The 21,613-nt window shown below is 40.0% G+C and overlaps 1 protein-coding gene across 2 annotated transcripts in view; it reads left to right on the forward strand.

The window, feature by feature from the left end:
* The window catches only part of TMEM131 (transmembrane protein 131), a 266,720-nt gene that overhangs the window by 30,416 nt on the left and 214,691 nt on the right, over nucleotides 1-21,613 (forward strand). The window contains exon 1 of one of the 2 annotated variants that reach the window (XM_036262185.1): nucleotides 18,104-18,204. The exons of the other annotated variant lie outside the window; for it this stretch is intronic. The gene's annotated coding sequence lies outside the window, so the exon portion shown is untranslated. Of the gene's footprint in view, nucleotides 1-18,103; nucleotides 18,205-21,613 lie in introns of those variants that run through there. 2 annotated transcript variants of the gene reach the window in all.

The raw sequence follows: 21,613 nt of genomic DNA on the forward strand, positions 1-21,613 counted from the left end.
CTTCATTTTTTTTTTTTTTTATCCTCCCCCGAGGCTATTTTTCCATTTTTTGTACAGATAGAGTGGGAGGGAGAGAGAGGAAGGGAGAGAGAGAGAGAAACATCGACGTGAAGGGACACATCGAGTGGCTGCCACCTGCACGACCAACCAGGGCCGGGGACAAACTGCAACCGAAGTACGTGCCCTTAGCGGGAACCGAACCCAGGTCTCTCCGGACCGCAGGCCGACGCTCTAACCGCTGAGCCAAACCGGCCAGGGCATGGCCTTCATTTTGAAATTCATTTTATCAGATAAGTATTGCTACCCCAGTTTTTTTTCCTTTTCGTTTGCTTGGAAGATTTTTTTTCCATCCCTTCACTTTCAACCTATGTGAGTCTTTTTTTTTTTTTTTTTTAATCCTCACCCGAGGACATTCTTCGATATTTTGTTCAGGTAGAGTGGGAGGGAGAGAGAGGAAGAGAGAGAGAGAGAGAGAGAAACATCGACGTGAAAGGGACACATCGAGTGGCCGCCACCCGCACGACCTGACCAGGGCCGGGGACAAACTGCAGCCGAAGTACATGCCCTCAGCGGGAACCGAACCCGGGTCTCTGTAGACCGCAGGCCAACCCTCTAACCGCTGAACCAAACCGGCCAGGGCCTATGTGAGTCTTTAGTTGTGAGGTGAGTCTCTTGTGAACAACATATGGATGAGTCATGCTTTCTTATCTAATCAGCTACTCTGTGTCTTTTTTTTGGAGCATTCAATCCTTTTACATTTAACGTGATTATTGATATGTCCTTATTTATTGCCATTTTTGTTTAGTGTGGTTCTATTTTCCTTCCTATTTCTTCTACTGACTACAGCAGTCCTTTTAACATTTCTTGCCGTACTGGTTTGGTGCTAATGTATTCCCTAAGCCATTTTTTTGTCTGGGAAGCTATTTGACCTTCTATTTTGAATGGTAGTCTTGGATTCAGATCCTTGTTTTTTATGACTTGATTACGTCATGCTGTGTTTCTGTTGAGAAGTCAGCTGATAGCCTTATGCGGGTTTCTTTGTAGGTAACCTGTTTCTTATCTCTTGCTGCTTTTAGGAGTCTCTGTCTTTAATTTTTGGCATTTTGATTACTATGTGTCTTGGTGTGGACCTGTTTGGGTTCTTCTTACTTGGGGCTCTCTGTGCTTCTTTAACTTGAATGCCTTCTTCCATCACCAAATTAGGGATGTTTTCTGTAACTATTTCTTCAAATATATTCTCTAACCCTTGCTCATTTTCTTCATCTTCCGGGACTCCTATGATGCAAATATTAATACGTTCCCAGTTTTCCCACAGTTCTCTTAAGCTATCTTCCTGTTTTTTAATTGTTTTTTTTTTTTTTTTGGTTTTCTGATTTGTTGATTTTTTTTCTACCCTGTCTTCTAATTCACTGATCCAGTCCTCAGCTTCCTCTGCTCTGCTGTTTAGACCTTCCAATGTATTCTTTATATGTCATTCTTCATTTCTTCTTGGTGGTTTTTAATTCCCAATTGGTTAATTTTCAACATTTCAGTGTCTTTACTCATGGTGTTGATGTTCTTACTCATGCTGTTTAGCTTCCTCAATGTCATGGCTCTGAATTCTAGCTCTGTTAACCTGCTTAAGTGTGTTTCATTTATCTGATGTTCGGTAGAGGTCTCTTGTTCTTTCATTTGGCATTTGTTTCTTTGATTCACCATTTTGGCGCTCACAGTGGGGCTTTGGAGCCTGCCAAAATTTCCCTATGGGTATTGGAATTCTGCTATTGGTGGCTCTCTCTCCTGGGTATTTGGATGAGCGTGGGAGGACCCACATTAAATACCACTGTTAAGTCTTTCCTTTCCTGAACAGAATTGCAAGCCCAGGAATGGTTCAGTTATCCTCCAACTTTTTGCCTGGAAGCTATTAGTTGTGGTTATTTGAAGAACCTTAGATTCTCAGTTGAATGAATAACTCACTCAGGTGCTCAGTGTAAGGGGATTTCCTGAGGGTGGGACCGATGCTGGTTGTTAATGAACCTAAATTTGCATTTCAATGGCCCACCAGGTTGGGTTGAATCTCTGAGGGAGGGGTAGCTGCCTCTCCACAGAGCCCTGGGAAGGAGTAAGATGGCCACCGTCCTGCGTGGGTACAACTCAGCAAAAGCTCTGAGTGCCCTCCAAATCCCAAGTGTCCCCACAGAGTTTCAGTCCAGTCTGCCTTTCCTCTGCCAGAGCCCATGGTGAGTAGCTGTGGCTATTTTAGCGTATGTCCCAGCTCTGCACTGTGGAGCTGCTTTGGTCTTTAACCTTGGGGGCGCTGCCGTCTGTCGGCTCCCTGCCCCCCTGTTGTTCCTCTGCAATGCTACCAGGATTGAGTCAGTGTCCCTGGTTATATGGTCCTGGTAAGCTGCTTTTTTCCCTTAATGATTTGTCTTTATTTTAGTTGTAAATCCAGTTTGGTCCTGGGAGATGGTCTGTGTACCTTCCATTCACTCTGCCACCATTTTGGAATCTGCCTGATGAATGTTTTGTTTAGGTTGTGCTCACTCACTCTTTGACTGAATTATTCTCACATTCCTGTTCTTTCTCTGTGCATTTATATTTTTAGATCTAGTTGAAACAGCCACACTGGGGAACTTGGCTGTTGCCATCTACCTTTAGATGAATTTCAGAATTGTATTTGCATCATTTCTTTATGGGTAGACTTAAGAAAGGTAGAAACTAGCTTTTGAAGTAGCCCATCTAGGGGTAGACCAGTTTACCAATGTAAATTCACTGGAGGAATTCTTCGGATTTCCAGAAGCAGTAATTTTCATTACACTGGGATAGTATTTTTCAACCTTTTTCATCTCATAGCATACATAAACTAATTACTTAAATTCTGAGGCACATCAAAAAATATATTTTTGCCAATTTGACAAAAAAAAAAAAAAAGGTACAATTTTGATTAATTCACACCAGATGGCTGTTGTGTGTTCACTGTAGTCATTTTTTTATTTGACAGTCTAAGGTAAAAGAGATCAGTGCCCCTGACTAAATAGTTAGGTATTGCATGTTTGTCTTTTTAATGATTTTATTTTTAATTTTTCAATCCTCACCTGAGGATATTTTCGCATTTATCATCAGATAGAGTGAGAGGGAGGGAGGGGGAGAGAGAGAGAGGCATTGATGTGAGAGAGACACACTGACCGGTTGCCTCGCACATAACCCTGAGTAGGTCCAGGGATGAATCGCAACCAAGGTACGTGCCCTTGACCGGAATCAAACCCACAACTCTTTGGTCCGAGGGCTGATGCGCTAACTGCTGAGACAATCCAACCATGGCTGTTTTTATTTATTTTGAGAGAGAGAGGAAGGGAGAGGGGGAGAGTTAGAAATGTTGATGAGAGAGAGACACCCCCCATGGGGATGAGTCCACAACCTGGGCATGTTCCCTGACTGGGAATCAAACTAGCAACCTCGCATGTGCCCTGACTGGGAATCAAACTAGCGACCTCTTGGTCCATGGGTCAACTCTCAACCACTGAGGCACACCAGCTGGGCACTGGCTTGGTAGCTATTGCATTTTTAAAAAATTCTTCAGTTGAAAACCAATGTATTGGGGAATATTTAAACAGTCTGTGCAGTTTTTGAGGTCAGATGAGTTGGTGCCTAGTCATAGGGATTGTCAATGACTCTGTAAGAGGCACTGACAGTAGGTGCTTAGTAAGTGGTGGCTGTTGTGTGCCAGGTATTCTACAGTATTCTGTTCTAACCAGAAATGTATGCATATTTTACAGATGAGGGATTTAAAGACCATGAGTCAGACTTTTCCCAGACTTTTGTGATAGTGGTTAATAGTATATATTTAATAATTTTACTGTTTGATAGTGCCTCTCTATTTCATAGATTAATAGCTTCCTCCCCAGGATTTGTTGGGATTATATACAAATAGCACATGCAGATTGCTTAGCTCAGTGCTTAGTATGTAGAAAGCATTCACTAGATGGTGTTAGACATTTTATTCTGGTTACTTTCATTTTGATATGTTTTTCTCTCTGGAAATGAAGTTGTGGTATAAGGAAGAACAGTCTGATTGCAGGATTGACTTAGTCAAGGACATTGTATCTTAAGTATGCATTTAACAAGATCCATTCTTAGTTACATATGATTTTTGCTTCCCTCAGCAGCGTTTATTTGACTTCTTCCCTAACTGTATTCCTGTGATTTGTATGTAGTGGGACAGAATTTACTTTAACAGAGAGGTATGTGACATGCATACCAATTTCAATAATAGGAAGTGAGCAAAATTGCAAGGAAATAGAGGTCATAGATAAACCTTAAATAAACCCAGTATAAAAATAGAATGCTATAACAAGTCTCCTAATTTCCTAAATTCAGTTGTAGTATTTTTAATAGAACTTATAGATGGTGGTCTTCTTTATTTTCTTTTGTCTGGGGACATAGGAGTTCTGATCAAGAAAGAAAAAGACCTTTGACTGCAGCTGTGTGTGGTAATGGGTGTGTTGGGATTGCTACCATCCTATTGGCAGAACATTCAGGAAGGTTTGCCAGTTCTCTTGGAAGTAGGTTGGAGTGTTGTAGAACATTACTATACCTATGTCACTTTTATGTAAGCCTGTGGGTCAGAAAACTGGACTGAGGAAACTTTATATTTGAGAAGATTATTTGTCATTCTTTTAAATGTTAATTCATTCCATATCCAAATATTTTGAACCTTTAATAGAAATGTACCATAATACATTTGCAAATGCATTTTTTACTACATTGTTGACTGAAAATTAATATCAGCTAGGTGTTTCATCACCGAAAAGGATTTATGCAGGAAAAAGAAAAGGGTTAGAGCATTGGCCCTCCCACCGAAGGGTTGCTGGTTCGATTCCTGGTCAAGGGCATGTACCTGGGTTGCAGGTTCGATCCCAGGCAGGAGGCAACCAATTGATGTCTGTCTGTCTGTCTGTCTGTCTTGTCTGTCTGTCTCTCTCTCTGCCCCTCCCCTCCCTCCCCTTCTCCCTTCCACACAATCTCAAAAAAGAAAAAAAGAAGAGGGTTGCCAGCCCACGCAGACAATGCAAGCCACATGCACACTCTACCTAGTGTGCCAATTTGGAGAGGTATTTATACAAGGGAAGAGAAAGTTAAGGGAAGGGGAAGTTAGAATCATAGAACTTTATTATAAGCATAGAGAGTTATTTCTGTAGAGTTCTCAAGTACTCTGGCTATTGCATAGGGAACTTCCATAAGCCCTAGCTCCTCTCATAGATCCTCTCAACTGATTGTGTTTTCTTAAAAGTTCCAGTTAGCCCTGGCCAGTTTATCTCAGCGGTTAGAACGTCAGCCTGAAGACTGAAAAGTCTTGGGTTTGATTCCTGGTCATGGCATGTGCCTGGATTGCAGGTTTGATTCCCAGCCCGTTGGGGCTGTGCAGAAGGCAACCTTTTGATGTGTGTCTCTCACATCAATGTTTCTCTCTCCCTCTCTCTCCACTTCTCTCCCTTCTACTCTGTCAGAAAATCAATGGAAAAATATCCTCAGGTGAGGATTAACAAAAGAAAAAAAAAGTTCCAGTTAATTTTTTTTTCAACATAATGTAGCACAAACATCATCTACTTTTCATAGTGAAAAATCAAATTGTTCTAGCAATCTTTAAAAAATGTTAAGCTAACTACTTCCTGTGACCTAAAAAAAAAACACACACACGCAGAAGCAACACAACTCTTTTTTCTCCCCTTAACACAAAGGAAATTAATAAAAGACACAAACTAGATGACAGGTGTATGTATGCCTTAGGGGTATTTAGCACATATATAGCTGTAGTAATATGCACCTAAAATGGCCCTGTTTGGTGAGTGAAATTCCTTGAACTTACGCCAACTTTATGTTTTAACCAGCTTCATTGAAGTGTAATTTGCATACAATAAATTGACTAGTTTTACGTGTACAATTTGATTAGTTTCACAAACATACCCAGTTATGAAGCCACCACCTTCATAATGAAGGACATTTTCTTCCTCTCAGAAAGTTCCTTGTGCCTCTTTGCAGTCAGTGCCTTCCCCTTATACTAGTCCCGAGCAACCAATGATCTGCTTTCTATTACTATAATTTTGCCTTTTGTAAAATTTAAAGTAAATGGAATCATACCGTATGCAGTCTTTTATGCCTGATTTGTTTCACTTTGCATAATGCTTTTGAGATTCATCCATGTCACAAGTTCCTTTTTATTGTTGACTAGTAATATTTTATATGGATATACTACAATTTGTGTATTCACCTGTTGATGGACATTTGGGTTGTTTCAAGTTATGGTCTGTTATGATTAAACCTTTAATGAACATTAAATGTTTTCTTTTAAAAAATACGCTTTTATTGGGTTTTTTTGGAGAGAGAGAGAGAGAAAGAGAGAGAGAGAGAGAAAGAAAGAAAGAAAGAAAGAAAGAAAGAAAGAGAGAAAGAGAGAAAGAGAGAAAGAAAGAAGAAAGAAAGACAAACATCAGTCAGCTGCCTCCTGCAACCTGGGCATATACCCTGACCTGAAATCAAACCAGGACCTCTCCAGTCCATGGGCCAATGCTCAATCCACTGAGCCGCACCAGCTGGACATTTTTTTTTTTTTTGGTTACTCCTCACCTGAGGGAGGATAATTTTTCCTTTTTTTTTTTTTTAGAGAGAGAGTGGAAGGAATTAGGTGGAAGTCAGGGGGAGGGGGGCGGAACATCAGTGTGAGAGACACATTTTTTTTTTCTTCTTTTTCTATCTTTATTGTTGAATGTATTACAGCTGTTCCTCATTTTTCTCCCATTGATCCCCTCCTCCCCACACCCACCCCCCTCCTGCCTTTTCCCACACCGTTGTCTGTGTCCATTGGTTCTGCATATAAGTTCTTTGGTTTATTTCTTCCCACCACCTCATCCCCTTCTCTTTGAGGTTTGTCAGTCTAGCAAACAATTTGTTCTTCTTAATCCCTTCACCTTTTTCACCCATTCCCCCAAGCCCCCTCCCATCTGGCAATCAACAAAATGTTCTCTGTATCTATGAGAATGTTTCTGTTCTGCCTGTTCATTTTGTTTGTAGATTCCATTGCCGATAGATATGTATTCATTGCCATTTTGTTTGTTCATATATTTTATCTTTTTCTTCAAAAAGACCCTTCAACATTTCATATAATAACAGTTTGGTGGTGATGAACTCCTTTAACTTTTTCTTGTCTGTGAAAGTCTTTATATGGCCATCGATTCTAAATGACAGCTTTGCAGTATAGAGTAATCTTGGCTGTAGGTTCTTGCTTTTCATCACTCTGAATATTTCTTGCCACTCCCTTCTGGCCTGCAAAGTTTCTTTTGAGAAATCAGCTGACAGTCCAATGGGAACTCCCTTGTGGGTAACTAACTGCTTTTCTCTTGCTGCTTTTAAGATTCTCTCTTTGTCTTGAACCTTTTGCATTTGATGATGATGTGTCTTGGTGTGGGCCTCTTGGGATTCATCTTGTTTGGGACTCTCTGTGCTTCGTGGACTTGTATGTCTGTTTCCTTCACCAAGTTAGGAAAGTTTTCTGCCATTATTGTTTCAAACAGGTTTTTGATTTCTTGTTCTCTCTCTCCTCCTTCTGGCAACCCCAAGATGTGAAAGTCAGCATGCTTGAAGTTGTCCCAGAGGCTCCTTACACTCTCCTCAGTTTTTTGGCTTCTTTTTTCTTTTTGCTGTTCTGATTGGGTGTTTTTTGCTTCCTTGTATTCCAAATCGATGGTTTGCTTCTTGGCTTTACCTACTCTACTATTGAGTCTGTGTAAATTATTCTTTATTTCAGTTAATGCCTCCTTCGTTTCTGACTGTGCACATCCATCATTTCTGACTGGTCCTTCTTAATGCTCTTGAGGCCCTCCTCACTAAGTTCATTGAGCATCCTTATAAGCAGTATTTTAAACTCAGCATCTGTTAGGTTGCTTATCTCCATTTCGCTTAGTTCTTTTTCAGGGGTTTTGTTCTGTTCTTTCATTTGGGACCTGTTTCTTTGTCTTCTCATTTTGTCTGCCTCCCTGTGTTTGTTTCTGTGTATTACTTAACGAGAGGTATGGGGCTATCCGAGACCAGATGCTGCTTGTTTGAAAGAATTTAGGAAAACCTGAAGCAGGATCCAAGACAGGCCAATCCTATGGTTAAGCAACTGGCACCGCTTGGGTGGGCCTGAAAGTTGGGTGGGGCGGGGCCTCAGGCAGTCACCAGGGTGGAGCTACCGGTGTGAGCCAAGTTGCTGGAGTCCCAGATATGGCGTCTGTCTGCCGCCCCAGGGAAGGGCTCACCAAAGGAACAAAGGCCTCTGACAGCACGTTTGTCCCGGAGAAAGCCCCCTCTCCAGTCCTCGCTCCAATGCCAAACAGCTCAGTTCTTCCCTGTATGTCTCTGGCAACCCTCGAGCTGCCTCCCCTCCAAGCTTAGAGAGAGCGAGTCCGATAAGTCTGTGCGTGGACCCTTTAAGAGGAGCTGCCTGGTGCTCCAGCCGCCTCAGCCTCCCTGAGCCTCAGTTCCCACTGTTTTTTCCAGTCAGAAGCGATGGGGATTCTCTTCCTGGCACTGGAACCCTGAGTGGGGCGCCTATTGTGGGGCGGGGACCCCTCAGTCCTCAGGGAGGACATTCCCAGCCGAGGTGTCCTCCTGATTTTTATCCGCCACATGTGGGTGTGGGACCAGCCCGTCCGCCTCCGCCCCTCTTACCAGTCTCATGTGGCTGCTGCTTTAATTCCATAGTTGTAGGACTTCCATTCAGCTCGATTTCAGGCGGTTTTGAATAATGGTTGTTCTGTAGTTTAGTTGTAACTTTGATGTGGTTGTGGGAATATGCGATACCACGTTTACCTACCTGCCATCTTGACCGGAAGTGTCAGAAACACATTGATTGGTTGTTTTCTGCATGCATCCCGGTTTGTGCCCTTGACAGGGAATTGAACCTGTGACCCTTTAGTATTCAGGCCAACGCTTTAACTACTGAGCAATGCGGTCCAGGGCAAAAAAGTCTTTCTTTTCCTGTAAGTAAATACATACCCAGGAGTGGGACTAGTGAGGGTTTTTTTTTTATGCTCACCTGAGGACATTTTTGCATTTATCTTCAGATAGAGTGGGAGGGAGAGACGGAGGAAGAGAGAGAGAGAGAAACATAGATGTGAGAGAGACACATCCAGTGGTTGCCATCTACATGACCCCAACTGGGGCTGGGGACAAACTGCAACTGAGGTATGTGCCCTTAGCGGGAACTGAACCCAGGACTCTCTGGTCTGAGGGCCGACTCTCTAATCGCTGAGCCAAACTGGCCAGGTCTTAAGATTACCTTTGTAAAAAACTACCAAACCATCACCAGCAGTATGTGAGCATTTTAATTGTTCTTACTGTACATTCTTGCATTTTTGTGGTTGTATACTAGTGTATCATTATGGTTTTCATTTGCTTTTGCCTAATGGCTAATGATATGGGCACCTTTTCATGTGGTTCTAAGCTACTTATAGATCTCCCTTTGTAACATTTTTAGTTAAATCTTTAGCCTAATTTTTAATAAGCTTACTAACTTTTGTAAGTTTTTTTTTTAATGCTGTTCATGTGATTCCTTTATCAGATATATATTGCATTTTTTCCAAATGTGTTGTCGTTTTAGCTGTTATATTTAGATCTGTAATTCATTTGAGCTTATCTTTGTATATGGAATGAGGTAGGAGTAAATACTTATTACTTGCATATGGGTATTTAGCTGTTCTAGCACCATTTATGAAAAGGCTTTTTTTCCCCTGAATTGTTCTTTATCTTAGTGAAAATCAGTTAATCATAATAGTATGTGTATTTCTGTTTTTGGATTCTCAATCCTATGCCACTGATTTATATATACATCTTTAAGAGGTAGTGTGAACTCTTCAACTTTGTTCTTTTTAAAAATTGCATTAGTGCCCGGCCCGTGTCCTCAGTGGTGGAGCGTCGACCCATGCACCAAGAGGCCACTGGTTCAATTCCCAGTTAGGGCACATGCCCAGGTTGTGGGCCAAATCCCCAGTGTGGGGCATGCAGGAGGTGGCCAATTGATGTTCTCTCTCATCGCTTTTTCTACATATCTCTCCCTCTCACTTCCTCTCTCTCTCAAAATCAATAAAGAAAAAGAAATTTTTTTAATTGCATTAGTTATTTTAGTTTATTTGCATTTCCATATAAATTTCAGACTTAAATTATCAACTTAAAAAAGACTACTGGGATTTTGAATCTTTAAATGTATGGACTAGTTTGGAGAAATTAACATCAACACATTCAGTTTTTGGGAATAGAAGTATTGCACATATTTTCTTCACTTTGTTAAATTTATGTTTTTGAGTGCTATTATAAATGGAATTGTATTTTTTTTTCTTTGTTCATTGTTAGTGCATAGAAATGTAATTGATGTTTGTATGTTGACATAGTATCCTGCATCCTTAATTTATTTGTTGATTCTAAAAATGCCCTTTTTGGGTAGGTTCATTAGGATTTTCTACAGACATAATCATGTGTTTGAATAAAAACAGTTTTATATCTTCCTTTCCAATCTGTATGCCTTTTGCTGCTTTTTCTTCCCTCAGTGGCTAAGACTTCCAGAACAGTGTTGCATAAAAGTGGCAGCAGTGGTCATCCTTACCTTATTCTCAGTTTTCAGGGGAAAGCTTTGTCTTTTATCATTAAGTATATTGTAGGTTTTTTCAAATGGTCATAATGAGGTTGAAGAAATTCCTTTCTATTCTTAGCTCATTGATAGTTTTCATCACGAATTTTTCAAATTTTTTTTCCTTATCTGTTGAGATAGTATCTTATAGTTTTTCTTTCTTTTTTTTTAGTATGGTTAATATATTTTTTAGTATGTATAGTTCAGTACATTTCTTTAAATGTTAAATCAACCTTGCATTCTTGGTATTATCCTAATATGGTCATTTTGTTACTCCTTTGTTATTTAGTGCTGGACTCAATTTGGTACAGCATTGTTAAGCATTCTTGTGCCTTTCTTAAGGGATATTGGTTTTAGGTTTTGTTTGTTTGTTTGTTTGTTTTAGTTTTTTTCTTAAATACTTTTTTTGTCTATTTATGGTGCCAGAATAATATTGGCCTCATAAAATGAATTAGGTATTTTCTCCTGTAGTACTGAAATATTTGTATAGAATTGGTTGTACTTCTTTTAAGCTATTTCAGGAAACCATCTTGAGCTCAGACAGGAAAACTACAGGTGATCCTGGAACATTTTATTGTGCCAGAAAGCTGAGATGTGCTCAAGGTCTCATGGGAACATGTAAGGACACAAGAGCTGGCTTGAACAGACTCCAATTGGCCACATTTGGAACATTTTGAGCATCAGAAAGAATAATAGTAATCAGTTATAGTGGGAGAATAGTCCACGAGTCCATAGTGACACTCAAAAATGAAAAGAGTGGAAGGAAATGAAAATGCCGTTATCAAAAAATGTTATATATAAGTATACAAGGAATGATTGAATTAGAAAATCACTTTTACAGCCACCAGTGTAATAATTGATTCAGGCAAGAATCATCAATGAATGCTAAAATCATTGGTGAAAGGTTGTTGGGTAGATGCATACTGTCTCAATGTTCTCTCTGTGAGTTATGAATTACAAAGGGAAAGACGTTTTCATGACATTTACTGAATGATCCAATTTAGCATCACCAATAATGTTAGATAAATCGACATCTGCCTGATGATGGGATACACAGTGTCCTCTATATTATTCTTGCCCCAAAACAGTGTCCTCTATATATTGATTTTGCCCAAAAAATGTTTAATGTGAATCTAATCATGAAAACGCAGTAAAGCAAATCAAGATTGTGTGATATTCTGTAAAATACTAGATTTTCATTCTTAAAAAATATGTCATGAAAGACAAAGAAAAAAAACTTGAGGAGACTTCTGATTTAAAGGAGGCTAAAGAGCTCTGCTGATGTGGCTCAGTTAGTTAAGCATTGCCCCATGCACTAGGGCAGTGGTTCTTAACCTTCCTAATGCTGTGACCCTTTAATACAGTTCCTCATGTTGTGGTGATCCCCAACCATACAATTATTTTTGTTGCTACTTCATAACTATAAATTTTGCTACTGTTATGTCTTAGGCGACCCCTGTGAAAGGTTGGTTTGACCCCAGAGGGGTCGTGACCCACAGGTTGAGAACAGCTGCACTAGAAGGTTGAGGGTTTGATTCCCTGGGTTTTGATAGGGGTTGTGCAGGAGGCAGCTGATTGATGTTTCTCATCGGTGTTTCTCTCTCTCCCCCCCTTCTCTTCCTCTCTCTGAAATCAATAAAAACATATTTATAAATAAATAAAAACATAGGAGACTAAAGAAACATTACAGCCAATTGTAATACATGACCCTTGATTAAATTGTGGACTGCAGAAAAATTGGACACTTTTGGGTGAACAACTGAAGAAACTCATATATGGACTATATTTTAATACTGCATCAATGTGAGATTCCATGTATGTGCTAACAGAATTGTGATTGTGTTGAATATCATTCTTAGAGGATACATGCTGAAGTATTTACTGGGAAATACTGATAGCTATAGCCTACTTTCAAATGGCCAGTAAATAAATAAATAGAATATATAGAGAAAGGAGGAGAAAAGGAGAATATACTAAAACAAATCTGACAGAATATAATTTTTCTGTAAGTTTGAAGTGTTCTACAGTAAAAGATTTAACAGAAAATGTTTTTCTGTTTGAGAATCTAGGCTGCAGTTTTTACCATGTGGCTGAAGCAGTTGATTGTACAGGCTTGTCCCTCTCTCCTCACCCCTTTTCCCCAGAACATAACTTTTGAGTCTTAACTTACTGAAGATAGACCCTCCAGGATGGTCTCCTCCTGTTACCTCTCCCTTCTCTTGATCTCAATTTGTGTCTCTTCGCCCACATGTTTCTTTACTTCAGTATTTAGAAAGAGCTTTTTCAAGGCAAACCCTTCTCCCAGTGTCCTGATCCTCTAAGGCAGTGGTTCTCAACCTGTGGGTCGCGACCCCTTTGGGGGTCAAATGACCCTTTCACAGGGGTCACCTAAGACCACCAGAAAACACATATTTCTGATGGCAATTCATAATAGTAGCAAAATTACAGTTATAAAGTAGCAATGAAAATAATTTTATGGTTGTGGGTCACCACAACATAAGGAACTGTATTAAAGGGTCACAGCATTAGGAAGGTTGAGAACCACGATATAGTTTGGCTTTTGCTCTGACCCTCAGAAACCTGTCTCAGGACTTACCAGTGGCTTCCAATCGACCAAATCTAGTGGCTCATTTTAAAGTCTTTGCCTACCCTTCCCCCATCCTCTGTATGATAACCTTTGACACTGTTGAACCCTCTTCCCTCTTGGCTTCATGACATCTGCTCTGCTTTCCTGTTTCTCTTCCTCAGTTGCCTCTACTGTCATTAGCTCCACTGCTGCCTAAGGGAGATTCTGCCCTGTACTAAATTAAACTATAGACTTCAGCTCTACCATTTATTCCTTAGTAACTTGTTAAAGCTTAGACCTTCAGTTTTCATCTCTGTGGGTATCTCTAGTTGTGATCTTTTTCTTCAAGTTCACATACTGCCCTGGGACTGCCTGTATTAGCATTTTCATTTGCATATTCCACTGTCCATCTCAAGTCCTGTATGTCCAAAGTTGAATTAAGCCTTTGCCTTCATACTTCCCTTCATATCTGGCCTCCACCTGGTTTCAGTTGAAAAGGCATTTACATCACTGCCCTCCAGAGCATGTGTGCAAGCTCCCAGGTTCAGTCCCAGAGAATGTGATTTAAGAGGTTTAGAAGGAGGCCCATACTCTCCATTTTACTGAGTATCCAAGTGATTCAGTGGAGGGATCCAAGGACCCTATGTTGAGAACTGCTGTTTTAATGACCAGTTTAAGGGTTAGTCATTGTACTAATTGACTATGGGATTTCTCTACCTTCAAGCAGCCAATCTTGTTGAATGACACTCCCCCCCACCCCCCAAAAAAGAATAGAAGATTGTTGAGAGGCAGCTTGAGCTTGAACTTTGTAGAAAAACAGACCTGAGCTCTCATCTTGACCCTGCCATTTACCAGCTGATGTGACCTGGGTCAAGTTACTAGAAAAAAATGGGGAAAATAGCACATAACTCCCAGGGGCTGGCATGGGGTATGGCTCAGCCTCTGCTTCCCTCTTCATCTTCTTCTCTAATTCCTCCCAGGGCTCCCTAAATTCCAGACCTACTAAATGACCATTATTTTCTTTGAGTACCATTATTTTTCACATCTCTAATTGTACTTTTTGATAGTAATACACACCTGTCTGATTCTCACTTGCCTTTCACATGCAACCACTATTTTTGTAACTGAACCCAGGTTTGGCTGCCTGCCACAACGAAAGCAAAACTCATGAGACAGGTGCTGGTGAAAAAGGAAGGAGATTTATTCAAGTTCTGGCATCTCAAGAAGATAGGGGACTTTTCTCAGTCCTCAAAAACCCATCTTAATATCTCAGCACAGGCAGAGGTTTTTATAAGGATGGAGAGGGAAAACAGAACAGAGATAAGGGGGAGGGGCTGTGGACATGCCATCCCTCCAGGGAGTAAAGGGAAGGGGAGCTGAAGGGGAATTCAAACATGCTGCCTCTCCGGTCCGTTTTGGTTCTAGCTATCTTCAAACCGGAATTTAAAGATTTACAGGGGACACCTGACCCGCTGGTGCCAAGCAGCCCTTCTCCTCTGGAACAGGCTGTTCTAAGCTGTAAAAAAGGTTAGATATGAAGTAAAAAACAGCAATTTATATACTCTTAAGAAAACAGAGAGTTGGCTGTGGCCTTGAGAAAATGCAGAATACATAGCCTTTACCACTTCATTGAAATGTTAAATCATAGTTACACTTGGAGCTGGATTTGGTGGTGTCAGTGCACCTGGAGCCTCTAGTACTTGGTTTGTCTGTGTCTCATTTAGTTTTGAGAGCTCCTTGAGGACAAGCAGTGTCCAGGCCTAGCCCCTAGCCTGTGTGTAGTAAAACTTTCCATTAAAAGTTTCATTTTTTAAAAAATAAACTACCAGAATACCTACTCTGGCATTAGCTAATTGTATTTTGGAGGCTTAAGTTTTGAAATTTTCTTTCTCACGTGTCAGCATACTTGGCAGCCATACCAACAGGCAGGATCAATGTATATCCTTTTGGAGAAGTTTTTGTACTTCACATTTTTTCTGATGTCTGAAGAGGTAACTGCTTCTTTTCTTAACTTTAGGTTTGTAATTGATTCACCCCACAATGAGATCATGAAGTAACCCTGCTCCTCTCTAGCCTCTGAGTTAGCTGGTACCTTCTTTTTATAGCCAGTGGTTAATGCCAAAAATGGTAATCTAGAGCTTTGATGCCAACCAGGACAGATGAGATAAATTTAAATTTGTGCCTAGTTACTAGAGCAGCGATTTCAACCAGTGGGCTGAAAGAATTTTTAAAACATGCAATACCTGACAATTTAGTCAGGGGCATTGACCTCTTTTCCCTTAAGATTGTCAAATTAAAAAATGACAACAGCCAACACAAAAATAGCCATCTGGTGTGAATGAATCAAAATTATACCTATTATTTTTTTTTTGTCAGATTGGCAAAAAATATGTTTTTGGTGTTCTGTAGAATGTGAGTATATTTTTATCGATTTAAAAAAAAAAATTAGATAGAATGGGCGAGGGGGATAGAGATAGAAACATCATTTGGCTCCCTCCTACATGCTCCAACATTGGGGAATCAAGTCCCGCAACCTGGGTGTGCCCTGACCAGGAATCAAACTGGCTACCTCTCATCGTGTGGGATGATACTCAATCTACTGAGCCACACCCGCTGTGCTGTGCGGCAGAATTTTAGTAATTAGTTTATGTGTACCATGAAATGGAAAAGATCGAAAATAGTTGTACTAGAGAGAAAAATATGAATGCCATTTTTTAATGTTGATGTAATTATGAAATACGTGAAGAAACTAATTTAAAAACAAGTAATCAGCCCTGGCCGGTTTGGCTCAGCGGTTAGAGCGTCGGCCTGCGGTACAGAGGGACCCGGGTTCGGTTCCCGCTAAGGGCATGTACCTCGGTTGCAGTTTGTCCCCGGCCCTGGTTGGTCGTGCGGGTGGCAGCCACTCGATGTGTCCTTTCACGTCGATGTTTCTCTCTCTCCCCCTTCCTCTCTCTCCCTCCCGTTCTATCTGAACAAAAAAAAAATGGAAAAATGTCCTCGGGTGAGGATAAAAACAAAACAAAAAAAAAAAAAAAAAACAAGTAATCAAAATTTATAGTAATGCTAAAATTTATATTTAAGTAAAACATTGGGTACTTAGGCACACTAGGATTTTTGTTTTGTTTTGTTTTAGTTTTTTATTGGTTTGGAACCTGCCAAATTGGAGTCTTTTATTTTCTCTTCATAAATGTCTCACATTTGTTTGAACATCTAGTTTCATTTTGAAATTAGTGCTATTGGATAATTTTATTTTTATAAACTTAGGGAATAAGTTATTAAAAACTGAGAGTGAAAAAAAGGAATGATAGTGAATAAAATTACTGAATTATGTGTTTATAAAAGTCATGTTTAATAGTAAAAGTAATCTAGTTTACACTACTTAAGAAAACAAATATTCGCCCTGGCCGGTTTGGCTCAGCGGTTGGAGCATCGGCCTGCGGTACAGAGAGACCCGGGTTCGGTTCCCGCTAAGGGCACGTACCTCGGTTGCAGTTTGTCCCCGGCCCTGGTTGGTCGTGCGGGTGGCAGCCACTTGATGTGTCCCTTCCTCTCTCTCCCTCCCGCTCTATCTGTACAAAAAAAGGAAAAATGTCCTCGGGTGAGGATAAAAAAATAAAAATTTACTGATTTTTAGAGAGAGAGGAAGGGAGAGGGAAAGAGAGATAGAATCATCGATGAGAGAGAACATCAGTTGGCTGCTTCCTGCATGCCCTGCACAGGGGATTTGGCCCACAACCTGGGCATGTGCCCTGATTGGGAATCGAACCGGTGACCTCTGGTGCGTGGGTCGACGCTCAACCACTGAGCCACAATGGCTGGGCACTTTGTCATTTTTTTTTTTCTGGCTCTGGTATCAGGATAACACTAGCCTCATAAAGTAGTTGGGAAGTATTCCATATTGTATTTTCTGGAATAGGTATGTAAAATTGGTGCTAATTCTCATTTAAATGTGTGATAAATTTATTTAGGTAAAGCCATTTGTGCATGAAGATTTATCTTTTGGGAGATCTCTGGATGGACAGATTCAGTGTTTTTAGTGGCTATAGGTGTATGCTGTCCATCTGTTTCCTCTTGGTTAAGCTTTGGTATTTGGGAGTTGTGATGAATTGGTCCATTGTTTTTGAAAGTTGTTGAATTTATTGATCACAAAGTTTTTCATGGTATTTTCTTATTGCTCTTTTAAATGCTGTGCTGCTTACCCCCTGCTTCATTCCTGGTGTTGTTGATGTTTGTCTTTTCTCTTTTTTGTGTATCAGTCTTGCCCTAAAGGCTGGTCAGTTTTTGCTTTTTTTCCCACCAGCTTTTTGTTTTCATTTTTCTGTTATTTTCCTGTTTTCAATTTTATTGATTTCTGCTCCTGTTTTTATTATTTTCTTCCTTCTACTTGCTTTGAGTTTATGTTGATATTTATATTGTCTTTGAGTATATTGCTTCTGTGTATTTTTCTTGGAGGTTGCTTACACATCACAGTAAGTGTATGTAACTTATCACAGTGTACTGATATCAGTGTTTTACCACTTTGACTGCAATATTAATATCTTGCTTTAATTAAGATTCCATTGCCCTGCTCCCCACATTTTAAAATACAATTTTCTGAAGTATTTCCTCTCCATACATTGAACACACAGATGTCATTGTAACTGTTTCAACCATCAAATATGATTTAAGAAACACATGAGGAAGAAGGATAGTCTATTATGTTTACCCTTATTCTTTATCCCTTTCTTTATTCTTGTTTCCTTTATGAAATTCTTTTCTTTGGAGGGAACTTCCTTTAGCCATTTTTTAGGGGTAAGAATGGGAGTGACAGAGTTTAGTTTTGTTTCATCTGATAATTTATTTTTCCTCCTTTCCTGAAGGATAATTTTGCTATATATAGAGTTCACAATCAACAGTTTTTGTATTTCAGCACGTGAGAAATGGGCCACTTCTGCAGGCCTGCCTGAGTTCATAAGAGAAATCCACTATCATTGGAACTAATGTTTTGCCATAGGTAATGTGTATAGTGTCATTTCTCTGAGGCTGCCTTTAAGTTTGTTTGTTTTTAGTTTTCGGAAGTTTGTGATATGTCTTGACATCTTTTGGTTTATTCTATCTGGGATTTGCTCTGTAAGTTTGTATCTAGTTTGTCAAATTTGGGACATTTTATTCATATAGAATTTAATTTTCAGTTCTTTAATATTCAATTCTATAATTTCCATTTGTTTTTTTCTTTATAACCTCTGTTCCTTTGTTGAGGTTTTTGTATGTTTCATTTTTCTCAAGTGAATTCCTAAGTATTTATTGAAAAATATGATGTGGTAGCTTTAAAGTTTTTGTTAGTTCCAAATAGGATTCATCTTGGTTTTGGCTTCAGTTACTTATCTTTTCTTATTCACCGTTGTTTTTTGGTTTGTTCTTTTGGTAAAATGAGTGGTTCTCTATTGTATTTGGACATGTTGTCTATTATGTTAGGAGCCTCTGGGTCAATTTAAATTATCTTAGCAAGCATTTACTTTTTTAGGTTTAGTGTGACAAGATGGCTTAGGCTTATCCTGGCAAGTTTTGCTCAGCGGTTAGAGCATTGGCCCGTGGACCAAAGAGTTGTGGGTTCAGTTCCAGTCAAAGGCCTATACCTCAGTTGCAGTTCCATCCCTGGCACTGGTCTGGGTCCTGCAGGAGGCAACCGACTGATCTCTCCTCTCTCTCTTTCTCTCTCCCCTCCCTCTCTCCCTCTCCCTCTCCCCTTTCCATTCTCCCTCTGTTCCTCCCTCCCACTCTATCTGGGGGAAAAAAATCTATGGAAAAATATCCTCAGGTGAGGATTTAAAAAAAAAAAAGATGGCTTAGGTTTACTTTTCCTCTGCTCCTTCCCTCTAAATACAGCTAAATACATTGGAAACAATTTAACAGTCATAACAAGATTCCGAAAGGTGGAATAAAGGCTTGGACTTCAAGACATAAAGAATGACACTGTGGTGGATTCCTTGTGTTTTCATGTCCCATGTATACCAGACTGGAGGGGCCTCTGAATTAGAATCACCAACATTCATATACAAGGAGAAAAATCTGGTCTCTGTGGCCAAAGGACCAGGAAGAGGGAAGCCTAACAGGGATTTAGACATTTATCCGTCCCTGTCGTGGGGCCTGTTCAGCCCCCAGCAGCAGTCCCAGTGGAGATAGAGTGGAAGCTGGGGGCCGGGGTGGAGGTGGGGGATGGATGGCCAGAGAACTGTCCAGGGTTCTCTCCATCCATAAATCTGTTATTACTGCACCCAGTTCATACCATGTGGCTTAAGGAAGTGCCTTCTAACCCTTCATGTGGCACCAGAAGGCATCCAGAGGAAACTCAGGTAGAGCTAAAAGACTGAAGTAGACAATATAGCATCACAAAGACTTGTTACAAGACCACAGACCACAAAAGTAGACCAAAACCTACACACCAAACCTAAATAAGGCCAAGTTTTTCTAGTCACTTTAGATCATTGATCTCACCTAATCAAAGGGAATTTTGACATTTAAAATATTTCTGATGGTACTCAATTTTCTATCAGTCTCCACCATCAGTTGAATTGGTGGTTCTGTTCTTCTTGTTCAGTTATTTTCACTTTAAAATGTGTGATTGTGTCCTGGCCAGTTTGTCTCAGTGGTTAGAACGTCAGCCCACAGACCAAAGAGGGGGGTTCGATTGTGGCCAAGAGCATGTACCTCGGTTGTGGTTCGTCCCCAGCCCTGGTTGGGGTCATGTGGGAGGCAACCAGTTGATGTGTCTCTCTCACATTGATGTTTCTCCCCCCCCCCCCTTTCCCTTTCCCTCCCGCCCTCCCTCACACTTTATCTGAAGATAAATGGAGAGATATTCTCAGGTGAGGATTTAAAAAATTAAATTAAAATGTGTGACTATGATAAATCCTGAAACTACAGTGCATATGTTCTTTAGGAAATGAGTTCATCTTGGTTTGTTGGCTGTATCCAGCCTCACTATTCTCCCTCCATTGCAAATTTGGGCTATGAAAATGTTTATGCCTCAAAAAAACAACAAAACTAAGTCTAGTTTTTCTCTCTGATCTTTATTGGCTAAAATTCTGTCATCTAAGATTACAAATTAACAATTAAGCAGGTTTTTGGTTTTTTTTTTATGTTCATCCAAGGACATTTTTGCATTCATCTTCAGATAGAGTGGGAGGAAGAGAGAGAGAGAGAAACATTGATGTGAGAGAGACACATTGAGTGGTTGCCATCCATACAACCCCAACCAGGCGGGGGACAGACTGCAACCAAGGTACATACCCTTAGCGGGAACTGAACCTGGGACTCTGATCCTTGTGTCAACACTCTAACCACTGAGCAAAACTGGCCAGGGCGAGCAGTTTTTAATTTCATGATGTAAGAAACTAGATTGGAATCTTGAGCCTATAAATCAAGATGTAGATTTATACTGAACTCTAAGAATCAGCTGACTCATGTCCTAGTTCTGGCTCTGAACTCATTCATCTCTGTGATTTCTGAGGTACCCTTAACTTTTCAAAAAAAAGGAAATTGTCAGAACAGTATTTCCCCTAGGTTGCTGAGATTAACTCCTTCCCCAATCTATTATTACCTGATAAAGAAGGTCCTATAAAAGGACCCTTCCCTGATGCTCTGCTGGAATGTGGAGGAAGTTGCAGGGGGAGAAGGAAGTTTGGGGGCAGGAGGATCATAGTATACTGGAGAGAGATCAACTAGAGTTACAAATCCACAGAGACACATCTGGGAGAAGTTGGAGAAGAGGAGGAAATCCATGAAATATCGTACTGTACACACGAACTTTGACTAATTTTTGTTGTTGTTGAAGCTTAACATATATTCAGTAAAGTCCACACATCTTAAATGGCTTTTTAAATATTTCCTTAGGTATATACAGTTGACCCTTGAACAACATGGGTTTGAACTAATATGGGTCCATTTACACGTGAATTGTTTTTTTCCCCCATAAATACTATAAATGTATTATCTCTTAAGATTTAACATTTTCTCCTCTTTTAAAAATTTTAAAAATATAGTATATAATACATACAACATACAAAATATATGTTAATAGACTGTTTATGCTATCAGTAAGGCTTCCTGTCAACAGGCTCTTAGTTTTGGGAGTCAAAAATTATACTTGGATTTTTTATTGTGTGGAGGTTAGTGCCCTTAACCCCCCTGCGTCAATCAGGGTCAACCATGCTTATGTAATCTAAAATATAAAGCTTTGCCAGTGCTTTTTTTTTTTTTTTTTTCATTCACTGCTTAATGCAATAGTTTGTCAGGTATTTATGTGCCTCTCTCACGCTGAAATGTTGGCTACTCCATAAAAAAGACACTTTAGCTTAATGAGATTGATAGCCATCATCAACACATGACATAGTTATGTATTTCTGAGGGGGAATATTTCAACA

Source organism: Molossus molossus, unplaced genomic scaffold, assembly GCF_014108415.1.
Source record: "Molossus molossus isolate mMolMol1 unplaced genomic scaffold, mMolMol1.p scaffold_m16_p_15, whole genome shotgun sequence".
Lineage (NCBI taxonomy): Eukaryota > Metazoa > Chordata > Mammalia > Chiroptera > Molossidae > Molossus > Molossus molossus.